Source organism: Serinus canaria, chromosome 12 (assembly GCF_022539315.1).
Source record: "Serinus canaria isolate serCan28SL12 chromosome 12, serCan2020, whole genome shotgun sequence".
Taxonomy (NCBI): Eukaryota; Metazoa; Chordata; class Aves; order Passeriformes; family Fringillidae; genus Serinus; species Serinus canaria.
The window spans coordinates 2626426-2647785 of NC_066326.1; the positions used below are offsets into that span (position 1 = coordinate 2626426).

The following is a 21360-nucleotide window of genomic DNA, read 5'->3' on the forward strand; positions in this document are numbered from 1 at the left end:
CAGCAGCCCAGCCCACCAGGGGAGACACTCTGGGTTCACCTGCCTTTTTTAGGAGCTCCTTTTTAGAGACTCATGAGGAAGATGGGACAAATTTTTTCCCAGCATCTCCAGGGAGGAAAGAGCTCAGAATCATTCCAGAAGTGCCTGAGACATCCTCCTAAGTAGCATAATGCTGCCATTTATCTGGTCATCATTTTTTTTTTCCCTACAGCTTCTGTTAATGGAAATATTTTTTGGCAAAGCTTTCAGGGAAATCAAGTTGTTGATAAGATGAAGATTATTTCTGAGCACAGCAGCAATTTTCTGCACTTGCTCTGGTAGTTTAACCATTGTAAGGGAAAAGCATCATTCAAAACACTCCAAACCCCAATGATTTTCTAGCTGCAACAGTTGCTTTTCTCCATTAACACCTTTTTTTTTTTCCAAGGCACTAAATCAAAACATCCATCAAGCACACTGAAGACAGCTGGCTGACAATACATTGAATATATCTGCTGTAGCTGTGAAAGAAAGGGAAGAGACTCTGCAATTCTGCTTTTCTCTCCTCGGGATGCACATCCATCATTCCTTTCAGCACTGGCAGGGTGCAGAGCAGCAGCTGTCAGCGCCTTCAGGTGATCACAGGAGAGGTTTCATCAGGCACATCACAAGCCCAGGGTGTATTTTCAGGCACAGTTGATCTTTAGAGGTACAATTTGACTCCAGCTAGGTGGCTGAGCAGAAAACAATGAGGAAGCCACACAGGCAGCCAAACACGCTGTTCAGACAGCCTGAAAGCCTTGGAAAAACAGGATTGCTGGGGAAAATGTGATTTACCTGTTTACCCAGTACCCAGGGACAACGTTTGGAAGGAAATTGAGCAAAACTAAATCTATACCCTGAGCTCATGAGGGGTTGGTAAAGGATCTCCCAAGGCCACACAGAAGGTTTAGAAACAACCCAGAGGAAGTGCCCACCAACTGGAGGGAAATTCAGGTGCCTGATTTCCCTCTACTTTTGTGTTTTCTTTCCATGGTGTCCTGGGTTGACTACATGATGCTTTTATCCCCAGCTGCCTTGTTCTGTTTATGCTGAATAATAAGTTTTGCACCTTTAAGACTTGTTCCAGAGAGTGAAGGGGGGAGAGAAGAAGACAAAATTTGCCCTGAACCAGGACAAATGGCAACACCAAAATGCACCCGCCTAAATCCCACCACCAGATATGAAATCTCTGTTTCAAAAGCTGGAGCTGCTGCTGGTTCCCCATGATGTGACTTCCTGAACACCGAGCACAAACCCATTATCATCCCCCAGTTTTGGGAAAAAACTCCACTCCACCTTGCTGGAAATTAAAGCAAATAAAATCAAATTAGAAACGCAGCAAGTAAATATCAGGAGTGGAAAGTTCTGCATGAACAATTAAAACCTGCTGAAATCATGTGAAACTGCAAGGGGAAGCTTCAAGCTGAATGTCAAACAGGCAGCACCAGGAGTTCAGTGCCCATCCCAACCCCAACACCAAGCTCTTCAGAACAAGGGTGGCTTTTGCCCCCAGCCCACCTGCAGTGCTGCTCTAAGCAATGATTTGCACAGTGGGAGAAGAGCTTTCCATGGCACATGCATGAAAACTGCCTTAGAGACTTCATCCAGAGCTTCTACAGCATCACAGACATTGCTCTGCCTTCTTCTTAAAAAGAAAAAAAATAAATAAATTGTCAATTTGTTTCTATCTCATTTGTGTCACATCATGGATAAACTTAATGCCCTCTAATCATTATCTCACAAAAACTAATTATGTTTCTTGTAAAGACAAACCAGAAAGTGGCTAAAACCCCCTAAAAATATCACAGAGAGGAGTCAGTTATGCACAAATATATAATATATATGCATTTGTCTCTCAAATACCTCTGACTGAACTTCTGCTCCTTCCCTGCAGCCCTGAGCCTGGAGGTGCCCCCAGAGCATGGCAGAGGCTGATGGATTCACTCCCCATGGATCTGGGCATTCCAAAGAGCTCTGCTGGCACAGACCATGCATGGACACCTCCCATCCTTCACCCTGCCCAGCCTTGGTCACACCACATCCTCTGTGGAGCTGAGCTGCAGCTGGGAGCCTGTGGGAGGCTCTGAGGTACTCCCTAAAACTGGGATTATGTTGTTATCAATAACATTTCAGGGTCAATAAATGGCATGGAGCCTTCAGGAGTCCAGGACACACCGTGGCAGATGCAGAAGGGGCAGAGGGAACTCACCAGGGCTCTGGGATTTAATGCAGAAAACTCCCCATGGCTGGGGCAGTGAGGGCACAAGACAGGTTTTTCTAAGGAGCTGGAAAACCTTTGAGTTTCAAGACTGAAATGTATTAACTGCTCTGAATTTGGGAGGTTAAAATTTCTGGAAAAGTCATGCATGTATAAATCCAGAATCTAAGATGATGATTCTTCCTTTTTTACTCCTTATTCCAGGATAACCTGGTGTGGTTTATGCCCTGCTGCAGTGGGGACACACAGATATCTCTCCTTGAATTCTCTGAAGCTAGAAAAGAGCTCCTTCTGTACCTACCAACCTCTGATTTATTCCACCTGGCAGAAAAGCCTTCCTCATGAGTCCCTGTACACCTCAAACACAGCAGCACTGGCTTTCTTGACATTCTCCTCTGTAAAACTCCCAGAGCTTGAAGCATCCTGTGCTTCCAGACAGGCAGAGAAGGAGCTCATGGCCACCAAGGAACCACCATGCAGAAATGAAACCCCTTCTGCAATTACAGCCCAAGCCCTTGGAGCTTTCCCCTCCACTCTCCTTCTCCTCCCTTTATTTAGCTGAAGTTATTTAGAGGACAGATCTCTGTTTAAGCAGCTGCTGCCACAACTAGTTGGCCCAAGCAGCTTTTTTTAATTAAATATTTGCTGCTGTGAGAGTTTTCTCTCCCCTCCCTGCTCTCCTTGTGGACAACATTTGTTCTTGCAAAGATAAGAGGCATCAGCCTCCGAGGCCTCCTGCACTCCAAGCCCCTGCAATGGTGTGAAATCCCCACAAAAATTAATTTTTATGATAGGCATCACGACATTTTCCTATCAAGGACAACCATCAACAACGAGGAAAAGAAAGAAAGCTTGCTGGGATTTAATAATGATTATTAAATTATGTCATTTACATAATTAGACCTTAGCACTAACTATGGCATATCTCTTTTATGGCATGGTAAATTGGCAGAGCACTTCATAAAGAGATTTTTGGGGTGTTTTTCCCTTCTCTCCCACCAATTACAGAGGAGGAGATCAGGTAAATGATATCACAGCCCATACTAAGCAGGTTTACACAGAGGCAGGAAGTGGAGCTGAGTTTCATGACGTGAATGAGAGAATTCTTGAGAAATACAGATTTCAAACAGGTTTCTTACACATTTGTTGCTCTCAGAATTTCTTCCTAGTCAGCAGCCAGGTCCAGCCATGCCTCTGGGATGTTTTATGGTATTTCCCAAGCAGGATCAGGGAAGCATTGGGTTCCCTCTGCTCCTCCCAGCAGGCAACCCAGGGACCAACATTAAAGGAACTGCCCTGACCCAGTGCCAGCAAAGCTTGGGGAACAGCTCCAGCTGATGTTTCATAAAGCAGAGGTGGCTTGACTCATTTTTACCTGCTCCAGGTGTGAGGGAGACTCTCACCCATTTCCATACTGGAAACAGCAGAGCCAAGCCAGTGTGAAAAAGCCCAAAGACAAATTCCCCATGGGAGCCAGCTGGGCACTGGGGGGAGGAAAGGGAAACAAAGAACGTGATGGGTTTTGAGCAAAGCTGTTTCAGCAGACACTCAGGGTCCCCCTCCATGCAGGAGTGAGGAAGGAACAAGGGATGAGCTCCCTGTGAGGGTGGGGAGGGGTTGGGATGGAATTCCCAGAGCAGCTGGGGCTGCCCCTGGATCCCTGGCAGTGCCCAAGGCCAGGCTGGACAGGGCTGGGAGCACCTGGGACAGTGGGAGGGGTCCCTGCCCAGGGCTGGATGAGCTTTAAGGTCCCTTCCAAGCCAAAACCACTCCAGGATTCCATGAGGCTGAAGGGATAAAAGTGCTGAGAAGCAGCAGCAGGGAGGAGCAGAGGATTTGGAGAGAGAAATGGAGATGGAGAGAGGGAGGTTTCAGGAGAAAGGAGGCAGCAGGAGGAGCACACAAGGAAAGGAGAGCAACACCAAAGGAGGCTGGAGCAGCTACACCAGGCTGGGGTGTAAAGGGAGCTGGGAGCAGCTGCTGCTCCACGTCTGTGAGCAAGGAACCCATCCTGGGAGAGGGATGGCTCTGGCAAAATCTGGGAATGCAGCTGGGCAGGGATCAGTGCTGAGCAGAGACAGGCAGCACAGGGACTTGGGAGAATTTGTGAGGCTGGAACAGGAACTCACTGGGGAAGAAATGAAAGAGAGTCTGGATCTCAATCCCTGAGCAGGGAACTGGGGAGCCTGTGATGGCAGTGCCAGTCTGGGGGGATCAGAGAGCAGAGCAGCAAATTCTGCATTTGAGAGTATTTCAAACCTGCCTGAACTCCCCAGGCTGGAGCCACAGAGGGAATTTATTTCAAAAGGAAAAACTAGTATCATATCACCAAGCAATTTTTAAAAATATCCACAAATAAGATACATTAAGGCAGACAAGGCTGTACAAACTGCTCAGTACCTGGGCACAGGAGGGCTCAGCCCTCATTTACTCCAGCCCTCATTTACACCAGGGTGTATCCTCTGAGGACAGCACAGATGCTCCTGACTGACATCAGTTTCACTGGCAAAGAAGAAATGAAAACCTGATCTTCTGTTTCCATGGGAAACCTGTCAAATTCCACTCATGCTCCACAACACCTCGCTGCCTTTCCAGGAACAGAAGCAACTGGTGAAGAAAAACAGGGTTGGGGCCACTCTCTGTTACCTGTCTCGGGAAAATCTTTCTTGGGGGAGTTGATTAATATGATTTACATGTTTATAAACATCCCCAAAGAACTGCAATGCTGTGCTGTGTGCTTCCTGAGAGAACAGGAAACAGCAGGATCCCTGTTCCCTCTGCTTCCCTCAGACCCATTCACCACAGACCAAGGTCACTCTCCTGGGCACCAGGCAGGTAAATCCAAGCTGAGAACACACCCAGAGATCCTTCAGATCAGGCCAGGAATCAGGGAAGCCTGAGAGCTGTTCTAAAATGCTCCTCACATTATGGAGCAGCCAGAAAATTAAAAAACCAAGAGCGAAATCCCCAGGAGACCTCTCCAAAACCCAAGCAGTGTCAGGCTGAACTCACCAAAGCAAAGACAAACAGGATTCCTCCTTTGCAGGTAATGCCTTCAGCAGCTCCTAATCCAGCTACACATGGAGGTTCTGTTGCATAATTGTGTCTGCTTTTCTTTTGTCATCACAGCATTTCTAATTTTGCAGCTTGGGCTTTATTAGAGTGAAAGTTGTTTCCATTCTCAGCTTGGCCAATGTCTAAATGGGCTGCCAGAAGCTTGCTGGGCACAAAGGAAACCACTGTCACACTCAGAGAAATCAGTGTTTTCAACAAATCCTTTCAGCTTCTATAATCCAGGACAAGTTTGGGCATCCCAAGCGTCTGGGAGTGGCTCTCACCTGCTGCAGAATCAGCTCCAGGGCTGTGGAAGGAATCTGCAGCTGAGGAGGAACCGTCCCAGGAGCTGCATGCTGTCTCTAGCACCACCCTGCCATCCAAAGGGACAATCCAGGACTCCAGAAAAGGCCCAGACTGGTGCAAAGTGGGGCTCACCTGTTGATAGACCTGCAGGAGAAGCGTTGGCAGGGGCTGCCCAGGGAGGGCTGGAGTGCCCATCCCTGGAGGTGTCCCCTGGAGGTGGCACTGAGTGCTCTGGGATGGGGCACAGCTGGGACTCGGTGATCCTGGAGGGCTTTGCCAAGCTCAGTGATTCTGTGTAGGTGGGAATGGGGCTGCAGAACGTGTCCCAGAGCCTCACCAGCACCTGCTGCTGCTGACTCCTACAGCCCAGAATATTCAGCTCAAACACCTACCTGCACTCTGGGGCTGATCTGTGTCATTGAAAAGCCCCTGAGCAGCAATTCAGCCACCAACAGTGAGAGGGTGACTTGAACTTCACTGGAAATCTGGCACTCCCTCTGCCCCAGCTCCTCAGGGATCACAGGCTGAAGTGTCACCTGCAGGGAGGAAGGACACCAACCTGACCCCAAAGCCACCCCAGCTCCCCTGCAGGTGACAGAGCCAGGATCCCACGCATCACCCACTCCAAGAGCTCTGCCTGGGAACGTTTCACTAATCCTAAAGCACAAAAAGGCTTCAAATATCTGTCAGTCAGGCTGCTCCCTGCTGGCCTCACAGCCTTGCTGGGAGGATTGTTATTGAGATCACCAGCGCTGCCAACGTGCTGAGGAAAATTAAACCCCAGCCGTGGAAACAATAGCTATTACAAAGTGTGTAACCAGCAGGAGATGGGATGAATGGTTGTAATTCCAAAGCATAAAAAGCTTTTTTAAAATGTCTTTACTCTCATCCATACTTCTTTAATATTTTGCTGCCTAATAGTGGAGTTTTATAGCCAGGCTGTAATTTTAGCGAGGCACAAACTTGTGGAGAAGAATGTCAAGCAATGTGGTAGAGTCAAGTAAACATTTGTAGTAATTACATGCCCAGGAGATTTCATCACCTGGCAGAATTAACAAGCAGCTCAGTAAATTACATATCACTCCATCTGCAATTGCTGCATCTCCAGCGAGGAGCTGGGCTCCATCTCCAGCAGCCCCGACACGACGTGTCAGAGCACAGTGCAGACCTGCCAGCCTGCTCCTGTGCCACCAGCCACCACCTCACCCACCCAGCTCCTTCTCAAGGCTGGGGAGCACAATTCTCCTTGCAGAGAAAGCACAGCCCTGTCCATACAAAGGGGCTGTTTGCTCACACCTTGTGATTCACCCTAGAATTCCTTTTCACTCTGGCTTCACCACGGAGCAACATTCAGAGGGATGAGCTCGAGGTGGTGGTGAGCAGCCCTGATTCCCAGGGGTGTCTGGGAATGCTCCAAGGCTCAGGAGAGGCAGGCTGCCTGTGGAGCTGCTGCCCAGGTTTCTCAGTGCACACATATGTTCTGGAAGTGCTGGCTCTGCACAAAGCTCATTAAGCACCCTGACAATCATCCTGATGGAGCAGGAGCCAACAGCCACTGCCTCTCCTGCTGGAAACTCAGGGAATGAGAATGGTTCTGAAGATTTCCAAGGCAGAAAATGCAGATTGCTTTTAAATGCCTCTTCCTAGACTCCCCCAGCCATGCCAGGGTTACCAGGCAGTGATTACAAGCAAGCTCCTCGATCAGGAATTTAGCACAGCAATAGATTGCCCAAGCAGCTGCTGCTCCCTGGCTCAGAATGAGCTGAGCCCTTCAGCGTGTGCTGAAGTGATTTCCTGCAAAATTCCTGCCATTTGTCAGGCCACTACCTGGAAGGTGGAACACACTTACAGAGCTCACAGATTCATCACCAGCTAATTCTGTTCTCTGAACAGCACAAAGCAGAAAGGAGCCAATGCTCAGCCATCGACTTCCTTCATGTCTCAGGACAGCAGTTCACAGAGAACCACAGAAGGGTTTGGGTTGGGAGGGACCTTAAAATCCATCTTGTTTGACCCCCTGCCATGGCAGGGACACCTCCCACGGCCCCAGGCTGCTCCCAGCCCTGTCCAGCCTGGCCTTGGGCACTGCCAGGGATCCAGGGGCAGCCCCAGCTGCTCTGGGCACCCTGTGCCAGGGCCTGCCCAGGAGAATTTTCCCCTAATGTTCCATCTAAACCTTCTCTCCTTCAGTCTGAAGTCATTCCCTCCTGTCCTGTCCCTGCAGGCCCTTGCAGAAGTCCCTCTCCAGCTCTCTTGGAGCCCATTTAGGCACTGCAGGGCACAGTCAGGACACCCCAAAGCCTTCTCCAGGCTGAGCAATCCCAATTCTCCCAGCAGAGCTGCTCCATCCCTCACATCCAGCACACCTGAAGCTCACAGCCCTGGGGCTCCACGGGGGAGATGCTGCTCCCCTCCAACCCTCCAGGGATGAGCTGAGCCCAGCCCTGGCTTTGCACCATCTGACCTCTAAAAGCACAGGAGCCAAAAGACAGAGAGACAGAGATGTGAACAAGCTGTAAGCACAGCGAGCTCCCTTCTGACACAGGAGTTTATCCTTTCATTTATTTCATTTCCCTGGCAAATTCAATCCTGCTTCTAACCTTGCTGGCTGCAGGAGTGATGTGCTGGAGCCACATCTCTGAGCACAGCCAACATTAGCACTCCAGCATTGTTTTCTTTCCCTGAATGACTAATTTATATTGTGCATTCTCTAATGCCACAGCCATCTGCCAAAAGGTGTTCAAACCATCCACATTGCAACAGACTCTATTAATATGTATTAAAAATCACATTACAGTTGACACGAGCCATTTCTGTACATGCATATGAAAAATACCACTATTATGTTTAAAACTTTCAACTAATCATGCATCACTGGTTTTCTCCCTCTGAGTTTATAATTTAAATCTTTAAATGTTTCATAGCAGCCTCATCAAGCCAAGATTTCTGATGGCTGTGGAGCTGAGACAGCCCATTAGAGCAGCAACAAGAAAAGGAAAAAAGAAAACAAATAGGAGCCTGGTTTTGGAGGGGGAAGAGAGAGAAATTATTTATAGATGGCAATAAAGTAATAATAATTAAGAAATAATGTGCATCTGCTTCCTGCATTGTTTCCTGTGACATTGGTCACGGTGCAGGGAGGGGGTGTGACATAAATCTGCCCAGAAGGACATGGATGGCCAGCAGACAGAGCAGCTGTGACACATGACATGCCCAGAACAGACAATCAGAGGTGACTTTGTGCAAGCCAGCCCAGGACCAGTCCTGCTGGAAGCTGTCTGAGCATCAGACCCCATCCAGCTCCCCAGCCCAGCTCTGCCTTCTGCAGAGCACAGGAAACATTCCCTAATTTCTATTTCACTCACAATTTCAGGGCTTTCACTCAGCACAGCTCATTGAAAACCTTGGGACTCAGCAGCTCTGAGCAGCTGAAGCCCAGAGCAGGGACACAAAGTCCCCAATCCCTGCAGGACACCAACTCCTGCAGGCATCTGACACGGTGGGGACCAACACTGCCAGGGGTTTGGATGCTCTGCTCACATCAAACACCACCAGCAATCTGTCAGCCCAATCTCCAGGGGTAATTTGAAAATCCCAGAATGGGTTTCAGGTTTTCTTTTTGTGAGCCATAGAGGCAGATCCTCCTGTGGAAGCTTTTATTGGACTTGCTGAGCTCTTTCCCACCTGAATTCTCTTTTGTGAATGTTAATCACTGTCATTACACAGTTTATTGCCTGTCAAACACTCACCTCCACTACCACACATCCCCCCAGTCCAAAGAAACAAATTAAAACAAAATTAAAACCAGATTAAAGCAGGTTAGGAGAGAAAACAAGGAACACAAAACTGGGCACCGTTCCATAAAGATTTTTTCCCAGAGATTCAGATTCCTTCCCCCTTTGCCACAGTCCTTATTCCCAAACCATTTCAGCCACCTTTTCCTATAAATGCCTTCCAGTGCTCCTCTCCACGAGGTGGATAAAATCCTCTGGATTCTCTCCCGAGTCCAAATTTTGATCCCAGCCTTTCTCGCAGAGCCACTGAATAAAGCACCAACTACTGGAGTCCAAAATGCTCCCAAATAAATGATTGCATTCAGAGTTGAAAGGTGAACTGGGAAAGGGGATGGGGACAACACAAACAGGTTTTTCTAAGGAGTTGGAAAACCTTTGAGTTTCAAGACTGAAATATATTAATTGCTCTGAATTTATGAGGTTAAAATTATCTGGAAAAGTCATGCATGTATAAATCCAGAATCTAAGATTAAGATGTTTCCTTTTTTACTTCTTATTCCAAAATAATTTTGTGTAGTTTATGCTCTGCTTCCTTTGGTGACCTGGCACCTTTTGCATTTTCCAAAGCTGTTCATTGCCCTTAGCAAAAACATCCAGTCCAGTGAGGAATTCTAACCCCTGAATTCAGGTTTGATGAATAAAATACACACCAAAATTCCAATCCTCCAGGGTTGTTTTTGCAGTGTTAGTTGGAGCAATTTACAGAACTGAAATACTGCAAGGAAACTAATTCCAAATGAAGCCGTGCTGAAGAACCTTTGGAGAAACAGCTGGAAGGGTCAAGACTTAGTCAAAAAAAAGGAAGAAGGGAAAAAAAAAAAAAAAAACAAACCAAAACCGACCAAACAAAAAAACCCAACCATTTCTCAATCTCAATATTCCATGAATGCTAAACACAGGGCTTGGAGCAGCCTGGGACAGTGGAAGGTGTCCCTGCCATGGCACTGGATGGGATTTCATGTCCCTTCCAGGCCAGGCCACGGTTCTGTGGCTCTGAAACAAGCAGTGACAGACAAGTGGCCTTTAGGGAGGATTGAGCCCAGAGCAAAGCTCAGCCAGCAGGCAGGCAGTGCTCAGGATGAATCCCAGATCCCATCCATCATCAGGGCCAGCCCCAGGAGCTGCTCAGCCACGGCAGGAGCCACGAGCAAAGCCCCAGTGCCCTTCACACCCAGCAGCTAAAAGGGAACAAGTGGAGGGCAGGGAGAAGAGTTTTGGAGTTCCAGCACATCAAAGGCTTAGTGACATTGAAGAAATAAGAAATAATGAATATTTAACTCCCAGCTCATATTAAAAAACCTATTAATGTTTTATTTTGTCATCCGTAATGAAACAAGAAATTGGGCCGGTGGTTCTTAATGATGGCTGTGGTGCACAAAGAAAATTGCTGGGGCAAAAGCAGGGCAGGAGTGGGGAGCTGAGGGCCATGGCAGCCTGGGCTTGGACTGTGGCAGCCTCAGCCACAAACCAGAACTTCCCTGCCCTCTGGGGAAATTTGGGAAGGCTGAAAAGGAGCTCAGGGCAGGATGATGTGGATTTCAAACCTCAAATCTGACCCTGTCACTGCAGCCCTTCCCTTTCCCCAATCACTGCAGTGTCTTTAATTAAGGAGATGGTTTTGGAAATTCTCAGAAATTCAAATTCCAGTTTTGACAGACTTTACCTATGATCTTATGAACTTTTCTGTGTCATGATGCTCCTTTTCTTCCATCTCTTGGACACCTGCTCGTGTTCATACCATCCTCAGGATGGGACCTGTGTGCAATGAGTGTAATCCCTGGAATTCCCATGGATACACAGGTCTGTTATCATAACAGTACATTAAACCACAGCCTTAAAGTACTACTTAAGCCTTACTCTGAGGTGCATTTGTCCCAGATTTGCCAGGAAATTCAGGGTTTTAATTACAAAAAAAAAAAAAAAAAGAATGCTTGAATCAGCCCTGTCAGTTGTTAACCAGTTCACAGGTGTGGCACAGAGGTTTAGGAGATTGGCAGCACCTGTGGTCCTGTAAAAATGGTGAATTTACCTGTGCAAACCCCAAATAAGATGAGTGAGTGCCCAGGGTATTCAGCAAGGTGGGATGAATGGAATTCTACACTTTGGAAGACCTGAGCAGGGCACACATCTGCTCTTCACTCAGCTCCCAGCCTCCAGGGGCTGCCCAGGGCAGCTGAAGTGACACCAGGAGACAGGAGGGAGGACAGCAGTGACAGTCACTGGGGCTCCCCACACTCTGCTGCTCCCAGGGGTCTGGGGGAGCACCCACTGAGGAGCTCCAGCCCCAGCTCCAGCCTGGAGGGACGGACAGGAGTGACAGAGCTGATGCAATAAAACAGCTGAGATGAAATCCAGGGTTATCCCTGCAGCAGTCAGTGACAGTGACACAACACAGGGCTCTCCCAGTGATCCCTGCCTCCTGGAAGAGGTAGGATAAAGTCCCACTGGCAGCACTCATCCTCCTCTCAGTGCAGCATCTCCTGCCCTCCAATTCCTCACCCAGCGAGTCAAACCCCCCCCGTATTCCTCACTCCTTTGGTGCTTTTCCCTCTGTCATTCCACCAGGACCCAGAAAACAAAACATCCATCCATCCATCCATCCATCCATCCATCCATCCATCCATCCATCCATGGATCCATCCATCCATCCATCCATCCATCCATCCATCCACCCATCCACCCATTCCATCCATCCCATGGCATCCATTCCCCCATCCATGGCCATCCATCTGCTCCATCCTCATCCATCCCATCCCCATTCCACCATCCATCCATTCATCCATCCTGATCCATCCATCCTGATCCATCTGCACATCCACCTCCATCCATCCATCCATCCTCATCCATCCATCCATCCATCCATCTCACATCCATCATCCATGCATCCATCCATCCCCCATCCATGGATCCATCCATCAATCCATCCATCATCCATCCATCCATCCATCCCAGATCCATTCCTCCACCCATCCATCCATCTATCCATCCACCCATCCATCCATCCATCCATCCATCCATCCATCCATCCATCCATCCATCCATCCATCCATCCATCCATCCATCCTCCATCCATCCATGGATCCATGGATCCATCCATCCATCCATCCATCCATGGATCCATCCCTCCCTCCCTCCCTCCCTCCCTCCCCGCAGCAGGGTGGATAACCAAGCCTGGGGACAGGTGAGATTTCCAGAGAACCCTTTCCCCAGTCAGGTTTCACCTCCCCTGCTGGAACTCCCTCCTCCATCAGAGCCAGGCCCAAGCAGAGCAGAGCTGCCTTGCCCACCCCGTTCCTGATCCCATTCCTGATCCGAGCCCTGAGCCACAGGAGCCTCTGGAGTGCCAATTACCAAAGATTTGGGGCAATTTGACCAAAGGCTTCCCTGGAGAGCAGCAGTGCTCCAGTGCAGGAGCACAACTGCTGCTTATCCCAGTGTCAGGGATGGGAAGGGAAAAGGTTAAATCTTCCTGCTTTGGGTTCTCTCCAGTTCACACTGGCCACTAATCCCTAATAATTTAATTTATTTATATTAATGGAGCAGGGAGTCAATATTTGCGTTAGCCCATTGCACAAAATAATTTGAAATATTTCCTCTAAATCTGGTTCAATTTCATTTCTTAATGCTAAATCACCTTTATTTCATGAGATACCAGGAGCCTAATTAATATTTCATGCTTATTACTTAGGCTCAGCCTCACAATAATCAGTTCCTAAACCCAGCTTCCACAGGAGTATTTCATCTTTTGGTATCTGCAGTGCACTTCTGATTTGCAATGAATTTACCTCAAGCTGATTCCTTTCTATTCTCACCTTGTGAGAACCCTTCTTGTTAATTAAAAGAGAAAAATCAGTGTTTTGTTGTCTGTGCAGTTGGGGGGGTTTATTTCCTCTCCTCCTTCTCACGTTCTTCCTCTGCACTTTTTGCCTGCAAGGCGCAAAGTACTGAGAGATTTCCAGACACAGAGTTCCTGAATTTAATCTAAATTAAGCCCCACATCCAATTTGATAACAAATCCCTGCAATGGAAGTATTCACACTTGGTAAATACTGCATGATTGTAATTACAAAGCTAAAAATCATAAGATGAAAGTGTTGATTAATGCTTCAAAGCAGATTTCCCAGCATTCTGAACATGGAATCCATCTGATTCATCCTATGTGTGATTGCTCTGTTTGGCCTCAGGTGAAAAAATCAAATTTTTCAAACTATTTCTTCCCACCATAAATGTTTCTGCTGGGAAAATTGGCCACTTTCTTTCTTTCTTTCTTTCCCATTTAAAGATCTTTGAATTCAAGCCACACAGCCAATAAATACATTTTGAGTTCGTTATGTTCTGGGAACACCAAGGTGGTTTTTACTGCAGCAGACATCATCCCTGAGTGGGAATTGTGACTTTGGGAAGTTGAGTTGCTAAATTTCAAAGGATTTTCCTGCAGGAAGGATCAACAAACAGCCAATTTTTTTTTTCCTAGCTGAGAACAGGCTTTTCACCTGCTAGTGAGGGAGAAAATCACAGCTGGAACTGCACCACTCCTACTCCCAAACACTCTGAGAAAGCTGGCTAAGGCAGGGAAAGAAGGAAGGAAGTGGCGGAAGGAAGGAAGTGGCGGAAGGAAGGAAGTGGCGGAGGAAGGAAGTGGCGGAAGGAAGGAAGTGGCGGAAGGAAGTGGCGGAAGGAAGTGGCGGAAGGAAGTGCGGAAGGAAGTGGCGGAAGGAAGTGGCGGAAGGAAGTGGCGGAAGGAAGTGGCGGAAGGAAGTGCGGAAGGAAGTGGCGGAAGGAAGTGGCGGAAGGAAGGAAGGAAGGAAGGAAGGAAGGAAGGAAGGAAGGAAGGAAGGAAGTGAAGGAAGGAAGGAAGGAAGGAAGGAAGGAAGGAAGGAGGAAGGAAGGAAGGAAGGAAGGACGGAAGGAAGGAAGGAAGGAACGGAAGGAAGGAAGGAAGGACAGGAAGGAAGGAAGGCGGAAGGAAGGACAGGAAGGAGGAAGGACAGGAAGGAAGGAACGGAAGGAGGCAAGGAAGGAACGGAAGGAAGGAAGAAAGGAAGCAAAGGAAGAAAGGAAAGAACAGGAAGAAGAGGAAGAAAGGAAGAAAGGAAGATAGATTTCCAGCTCTAAGACAGAATAAAATCACCTTTCTGGAGCTGCAGGAGCATCCTTCCAAGCTTCCCTCCTGGGAAAGAGCAGGATTCCCACAGGATTCCCACAGCCCCCTTTGCAGGGACCAGCTCGGAGTGTGAGGCTGAGCCTTCCACCCTGCCAGAGCACACCTGGGCAGCCCCAGCCCATCCCAAATGCTGCTCCTGGGAGGGCCTGGGACCCTGCACTGCTGATAATTAACATCCCCTCGGAGCTGGAGCTTCCCTGCTGACTCCCCCACCACAAGAGGCAGAATTTTAATATTAAACAACCACAGGCGGGGGAAATAGGGATGGGATGGGAGGGAAAAAAAAAAAGGTGTTAAATTCTTAAGTTTTGGTGCCTGAAGGGGATGAAATCCAGTCTGAAATTATCAGTTTGGACAGGGCTCTCAGAGCTCAGTGTCAGCTCAGACAGATGAGCTGAATATTCACAAATTCCTCACCCACCACTCAGAAATGACTTTCCTTTAGCCCAGCAGCCAGCAGCTCTGCTGGGAAACTGGGGGGGAAATAAGGTCCCACCTAAGCAGAGCTTTTCCTGTGCTTATCCCATGGATCCTGGGGGTAAGGAACCCATGGTTTCAGCCACTGCTTTCATCAATTTTTAGGTTTTTTTGCAGCAAAAGCCTACACAAGGAGAATTAAAGCTTCTTTTATGGAAGCTGGAATGGAAAATCCCCAATGCTCATGGAAAATAAGGTGAATTCTATTAGAGAAGTCAAATCCATACAATTCCTTCCTCAGTGGTATTTGCCAGGCCCTCCACAGATAGATGGGAAAAATTCACTGATCTAATGCACAAAATTATTGTCATTAATATGAAAACCTCAACATGCCAATGTGGGGGATGCTGGAGCTTCAGCCTCCTGATCTTCCTGTGGAGAATATTTACCCTGGTATTCCTTTGGAGAAATGTCAGCAGAGGACTGAGCAGAAAGGAAAACTGGAGGGCTGATTAAACCACGTTTAAACCATGAGAACATGCAAATCTGAGTATTTTCCAGGCTCATTAAAATAAACCTTAATTACAGAACCCAGTTTATCTGTGTCACCCAATGTCACAATACTTCAAGGCAGGTGATGAGGAGAAAAAGGCAAAAATCCCCCAGAACTGCACCCAGCAGCAGAGCAGTATCTGCATTATTCATCATCAGTCGTGCACTGACAGATCCAAAATAATTAGTATTATTCACATTAACTTCTGAAATTCCTCTGCTAAAGAGAAGCCATAAAGGAATGTAAAGTAATTATAAAGCAGAGATGCTCTGGATGGGCTGGGAAGATCTGGGGGAGCAAAGCTTGGAGGGAAGAGGAAGAACAAAACTTGGAGAGGCAAAAAATGCAGTTGTCAAAGGAGAAAAGTAAATGAATTGAAAATTCTGGTGTGTACCTCAGAGATTAGGGAAACCTGTGACTTTGCAGCAAAAAGGGGCGGGGGGAAGAAAGGGAAACAAAAAAGAAGTTAAAAAGAGGAAAAAATAACACTGGAGAAGAAACAGAAGAGAAACAAAAATCAACATGATATAAAAAAGAATATAGAAAATATATTTAAAATATCTATCTTATTTATGTTCTTTTAGTCTGAGCTTTCATGACAAAAAGCCAGGACAGAGTCCTCTTAAATGTGGCACAGAATCCCAGAATATTTTGGGTTGGAAAGGACCTCAAATCCCAGCCAGTGCCAGCCCTGCCATGGCAGGGACACCTCCCACTGTGCCAGGTGCTCCAGCCCCAGTGTCCAGCCTGGCCTTGGGCACTGCCAGGGATCCAGGGCAGCCCCAGCTGCTCTGGGCACCTGTGCCAGGGCCTGCCCACCCTGCCAGGGAACAATTCCCACCCAAAATCCCATTAACCCTCTTCTCTTTCAGCCTGAAGCATTTCCCCTTCTCCTATCACTGTTTTTTCCTGATGAAAAATCAGAAACCTTTATCCCTACAAGGACCTCTGTCTGAAAAAATAACTGAAATTTGCTTTCTATCCATTCAGATCCAAAGGCAGAATCACCACTAAAGTACCATCAAAATTAGCAAGAGATCCCAGCAGAGTTTGACTCTCACCTCCAGGAGGAATTGCAGGAAACTCCAGCACAGTTTGGGGAAACCTTCAGAATCTGGAAGGGCACAGCCTCGATGTGCAGCTGTCCCCATTTATTACAAAGACAGAAAGAAGCTGCTTTCCCTCAGAAGGAGCCAAAAAGAAAAGAAAAAAAAAAAGCTGCCAGGCAAAAGCTGGCACATCCCAGAGCAGCCAAATCTGGAGCTCATTAGCTGGGGCTCTGCACAGCCCTGGGGACTGCACCTCCTCAGGCCAGCTGGGAATGGTCAGCCTTCCAAATGGCTGTGCTGGGACACTCTGAAAACCCAAGCAGGAATGAGGAAATCAGAGTTTTCTGCAAGGTCCCCACAAAGCACCTGAATCTGAGGTTTTTTTCAAAGATCAAATCATCAGAAATACACTCGGCAAAGGAAACCTGGTGCATCTGCTCAGCAAACGTGGCTAAAAATCTCATTCCTCTCTGAGCCAGGAAAGGTGAAAAGAATGGTTCCAGGAAAGGCTGTTGGAGATGTGTTTGAAGAAGCAGAAAGTTCCAGGCACTTGAGAATAAACTCAGATGTCTCAGCTCTGCCCGTCAGCTCTGAGGGGACACCAGGCACAGCTGAGAGATTGAGAAAGCAGGGTTTGTTATGAGATAGAAGAAAAGAAAAAGAAAAAACAAATCATAACAGCATCAACAGAACCCACAAAACATCTGGGCTAAGACCAGAATTTCAAAATCCTGCCTTTGCAGACAAAAATCCTGACCTTACACCGAGATGAGCAACAACCAAGGCTCTGAGTTACACAACTGCCAGGGGACCAAGGGAAGGTGGGGAGACAGACACAACCAAAAAACACCAACTCAGTCTGTGGGGACCCATCACAAACATCTCCCCTGAGACCAGCACAGCTCCCAGAGCCTGCCCTGCACACCCTGAGCCAGACAGCATCCCACACCTGCCCCTTCCTGGTGCCACCAGTCACCAACCAGCCCTGAGACCCCCAAACCAGCCCAGAAATTCCAGACCTTCTGGGGCAGCCTCTGTGCTTCTCCTCCTCACTGCTCTGGATGGCTTTGGCACCTCTCTTGTGCCCTCATGCTCCTCCTGGGTCGATGCCACCTCCTCCTCTCCTCCAAGATTTCCTGAGCAGCTTCCCCGAGGAATCCTGGCAGTTCCAGGGAATTCAATCTGCACTGCTCTGAGGATGCACTCAGTGGCCATTTAAGCACTGACTCATTTTTTCTGGGAGCCTTTTAAGGAGCTGGGCTGGCACAATTTCAAGGCACATTTCTTAATCCCGAGTTTTGCAATTTGCAGGGTGATGCATCCTGGAGCTGGGAATAAGGATCAGATGGCAGCAGAGCCACTTCTATAGGGGGAAAGCATTGAGCACCAGATTTTCCTGTGTGTGGCACTTGCAAAGGGTGATCCTAAAATATCTGAGTTTGTCCTTCTGCCCTATCTCAATTAACTCCTCTTTTAAAGGGAGTCAGCTGAACTTGGCCAAGAAATACATAAATTCTATCTCCTGTTATAGCAGAGCAAAGATAATTTAAATATTTTTTCAAATGAATTCCTTAACTCTGCTCATTTCTGTCTCAGACTCTCAGAGTTATCTGAAACTTTTCCAAATCTTTCTGTCTGTTTGTTTGTTTTGGTATTTTTTTTGTAATTACCAGCATCCTTCCCCCACACCTGCCTTCATTTTCTGGGAGGTTCTGTTAAGATCAGCTTATCAATAAATTTTATGTAGCCAAATTACTGAAAGTAACAACAAACCCTGAGTAATTAGTGTGTAAATAATTAACTCTCAAATAAAATCATTTCCAGCAAGTCTATCCTAGGCTATGAAGGCCTCTCCCACAATTTCTCTTAGATCATCATGAAACATTTCTACATCTTCATTTTTCCACCCCAAACCTGCAAATAACAGAGAGCACCAGGTTCATTCCAGGAGGATCTCAGGATTCACCAATCTATGGTGCATGGCACCATTTTATCAATGCCATTTCCAAACAGCAAATTGGTTTTGATCATTCTGAATTTTCCAGCAGAAGTCAGTGTGCACCTGCCTGTGCCACGTCACCAAGCTGCTGCTCCTCTGCAACTTCCTGGTGAGAGAAAAGCCTGGAAGTTCTTTTCTCCATCTTTTCAATGGATTGCAGATGGGTGAAAGTGGCAGACTTGGAGACAAAAAAAACCCAACCCAACTGAGTCAGGGAAATCTGGTGATTCATCCAAACCAAAGGGAGAGGAATGAAAGGGATCTGCTCCCATATCTTGCTGTAAAACAATAAATAATGTCCAGTGCATCCAGGTCACTAATTTGGACAACTCAGCAGGGAACTGCCCAACCTCCTCCACAGAAACAGGCACAAATTAACAATCCTGATCACTAATTAAGCTAATGCCTTCTGTTACACTTCTCAGTGAAATGAGGTATGATGGATGACTGGAGGGATAAGTACCAAGAGAAGATTCCTGAAGGAACTCCCAGGAATGGAGCAGGGAGAACCTTGGTCCCGAAGGGTCAGGGTGCCAGAGCATCTGCTGGCAGCTGAGGGCTCTGAGTAACCCAGGAGTAGACAGAGCTGAGGGCTGTGAGTAACCCAGGAGTAGACAGAGCTGAGGGCTGTGAGTAACCCAGGAGTATAAAGAGCTGAGGGCTGTGAGTAACCCAGGAGTAGACAGAGCTCAGGGCTGTGAGTAACCCAGGAGCAGACTGAGCTGAGGGCTGTGAGTAACCCAGGAGTATAAAGAGCTGAGGGCTGTGAGTAACCCAGGAGTATAAAGAGCTGAGGGCTGTGAGTAACCCAGGAGTAGACAGAGCTGAGGGCTGTGAGTAACCCAGGAGCAGACTGAGCTGAGGGCTGTGAGTAACCCAGGAGCAGACAGAGCTGAGGGCTGTGAGTAACCCAGGAGCAGACAGAGCTGAGGGCTGTGAGTAACCCAGGAGCAGACTGAGCTGAGGGCTGTGAGTAACCCAGGAGTATAAAGAGCAGAGGGCTGTGAGTAACCCAGGAGCAGACAGAGCTCAGGGCTGTGAGTAACCCAGGAGTATAGAGAGCTGAGGGCTGTGAGTAACCCAGGAGTAGACAGAGCTGAGGGCTGTGAGTAACCCAGGAGCAGACTGAGCTGAGGGCTGTGAGTAACCCAGGAGCAGACTGAGCTGAGGGCTGTGAGTAACCCAGGAGCAGACAGAGCTGAGGGCTGTGAGTAACCCAGGAGCATACAGAGCTCAGGGCTGTGAGTAACCCAGGAGCATCTCCTGCCTGCTGGGGGAGGCAGAGCAGGCACCAGCTCTGCCCCTTGCAGGACTGGGGATGGCAGGCAGCAGGGAACCAGGACAGGTTCCCAGGTTACAGAACACCTTGTTTTGTCAGAAAGGCTCCGTTTTCCATCACCTGGAGAGAGTTGCTTCCCCTGTTATTTTGTGCTCCAGGCTTGTTATTAACTTTTTAACATAAATCTGCATTGTAGAACTGTAAAAACCCGAGTTGGTTAATGAAAACAACCACCCTGTAGGGGTACAGCAGCTCAACAGATGATCAAAAAGCCTTTTTTGCATCATTAATCTGCAGGAGTTCATGAAAGAATTAGGAAAAATAAGCATTTCTCAAACACAGGCATGAAGCATCCTTGCAAATCTCAATCCCTCCCTCAAAACCAGTTTGCCCAGAACCACTGCACGGCAACAAAGAGCCCCTGAAACCCAAAATGAAATCATTAAGCAGCAAGAGCTGGGTGAGGGCTCTCCTTGCCCAGTGTCAGAGGTTTCATGGCCCTGGTGTCTTGTTCATTAATTCCCAAATGAGGGATGATGAGCACAGACAGTGTCCCTTTGTCTCCTGGGACTGTCCCTTTGTCTCCTGGCTGAGTCCCTCGTTAGTGGTGTCCCCTCAGCCCTGTCCCCATCCTGGGGTGGTGACAGACACCTCAGAGAGAGCCCTGGTCATTCCTCAGCAGCCTCTTCCCAGGGAAAATCCTCCCTGGCCCCATCCCAGTGCCCCCAGCCCTGACAGCTCCAGCCCTCAGCCCAGGCAGGATCCCCCCAGGACTCCTCTGGGAACCCCCAGATTTAGGGAAAGGAGCCCTGGACAATAAGCTGGGAGTTCCCAAAGCATCTCTCCCTAAAGGCAGATTTTTATCCCAGTGCTCCCAGTTTTATCTTTTCCAAACAAACCCAGGGAAAGCTCCCTTGTTACACTTCTGACCCTCCTGTGCACTTTGGGGTTTTTGACAGGATCTCCTCCAGATCATCCTCAGGGAAAAGCCTTCAGGAGGAAAAGGGTGGCATGCACTAAACTCCCTTCAGTGTGATGTTTGTATCACATACTCTTACTCATTTTGCCTTCATTTTCCACACCTTTGCTGGTCCCACATGGCATTGTGCAGTAAAGCAAAATTTCAGCATCAAAGCAGAATTTTATACTTCAATTTACTGAAGTAACAGATGAGCTTTGCTGATGCTGAACCTAACTTTGTATTTTTATGTGATTTTATTAACTCGTTTCTGTAAAACTGGATTACACTCTATTACCAATCTATTTTCTCTGTGCCTACAAGTAGCTGGTAATACAGCAGATAAATCTGAAATAACAGGAATAACAAAAGTACTATTGTGCACAATTATAGCTTGTAGCACCCCAAATCAGACATCATTAGTAACAAATGACGATGTTATAGAAAAGAAATACCATCTGAAAACTGATTTTACACGGCATATTAAAGACTTGATGGCTCAGGAGATGGGTAATAGAATAAAAAGCCTTTTATCTCAAGGTCATCAA

The 21360-nt window shown here is 47.6% G+C and overlaps 1 protein-coding gene across 7 annotated transcripts in view; it reads right to left on the reverse strand.

Moving 5' to 3' along the window:
- CHL1 (cell adhesion molecule L1 like) overlaps positions 1 to 21360 on the reverse strand; it is a 126363-nt gene that overhangs the window by 68166 nt on the left and 36837 nt on the right. For 3 of the 7 annotated variants that reach the window (XM_009091199.4, XM_009091197.4, XM_050979140.1), the window contains exon 1: positions 17596 to 17791. The exons of 1 other annotated variant lie outside the window; for it this stretch is intronic. The gene's annotated coding sequence lies outside the window, so the exon portion shown is untranslated. Of the gene's footprint in view, positions 1 to 1884; positions 1904 to 5251; positions 5492 to 16588; positions 16684 to 17595; positions 17792 to 21360 lie in introns of those variants that run through there. 3 more of the 7 variants (XM_050979138.1, XM_050979137.1, XM_050979139.1) reach the window with 3 other exon arrangements.